Here is a 1,214-nt window from a genome sequence, read left to right as displayed (position 1 = left end):
GGAGTCTTGATTGAAATTAGGCCTCTCTTTTCTATTGTGTGATATATTGCTTATATAAATAAATAACGTTTTGGTCAAGTGCTACAGTGAAGTTCTCTTTTTATGCCAGAATGAGCCTCGACTTGTGTCTACAGGTGTCTGGTTGAGGTAAGACCGTCAGTTTTCGGTCATAAAAACATTTAATTATTGGGTGTTTGGTTATTAACTCCTTACAGTTAATAGTTGATTTTCTGCTACATAATAGACACGTTCAAATTCGATTGTCAGATTTGGTTAGACTTCATATTATTTGACAGTAACATTTAAAATGTGTTCAAATAATTCATTTATTTCACTATATTTCACTGGGCTGCAACTGTTGGACACGTAAGTCGGTGAACGACATTTGGGACGGAGTCTCCTAAGTGTCTCGAAACGTTTGCGGGAGGTTCTCAGTCTCCTCACAAGAGTCGCTCGAATTTTGAACATATTCAAAAATTGGCGCAGCAGATTTTCTCCCCAAAAACAGTCGCAGAGTTTTTTTGGGAAATTCTAGAGATCCGTAGGCGTATTTAGTCACGAGTACTGGGGCTCTTTGAGGCTAAATGTCCTGGTCTAACCACGACAATGACTCAGAATTATTTTTAAGAAACTGGTCCAAAAACTGTGCTAGGCCTAGAACACGGTTTTGCTAGCCGGGCACATGAAAAAAGGCATATTGGTTTTCTTGCAATTTCCTGTGACGTACACAAACAGTAAAATGCTGAATTAAAAGGTTTTTATCAAACCATAATGAGTGTCCTAACCTCCACGGATCGATGCTGTAGATCGATTTGAAGACGGCAAATCAAAGTCTAGAGTTTCTCGGCTTTCAGTCAACCCACCTGTTTAAAATGATCCTTTTGTCAGACCCTCCAGGATTTTGCGATGTTGCGATCGGAAGTATTAACGCAAAATCAAGCAAACCCCGCAAAATCGCAACTTTTTTGCAACTTTGCCCAAAACGCCGCAAGTTTCCCACAACTTTAAGCCAATATTTATTGTTTCTGAAGTGATTCGCCACCGTTTCTGCGGTCTAGTGTCTTCTTTGTGGGTTTGTGTAGCGTGGAATACAAAATAACCGCAAATAACTCAGGAAGAAGACACGTGACGTCACTTCCTGTTAACATCAGAATGCCGGGAGCGTGCAGGAGCAGCGACCGAAGCCAAAATGTGCGCTAATGCTTCACATTTGC

This window comes from Kryptolebias marmoratus, linkage group LG23 (genome assembly GCF_001649575.2).
Source record: "Kryptolebias marmoratus isolate JLee-2015 linkage group LG23, ASM164957v2, whole genome shotgun sequence".
Taxonomy (NCBI): domain Eukaryota; kingdom Metazoa; phylum Chordata; class Actinopteri; order Cyprinodontiformes; family Rivulidae; genus Kryptolebias; species Kryptolebias marmoratus.
The sequence above is the reverse complement of the archived record's forward strand: the minus strand, read 5'-3'. Positions refer to the sequence as shown.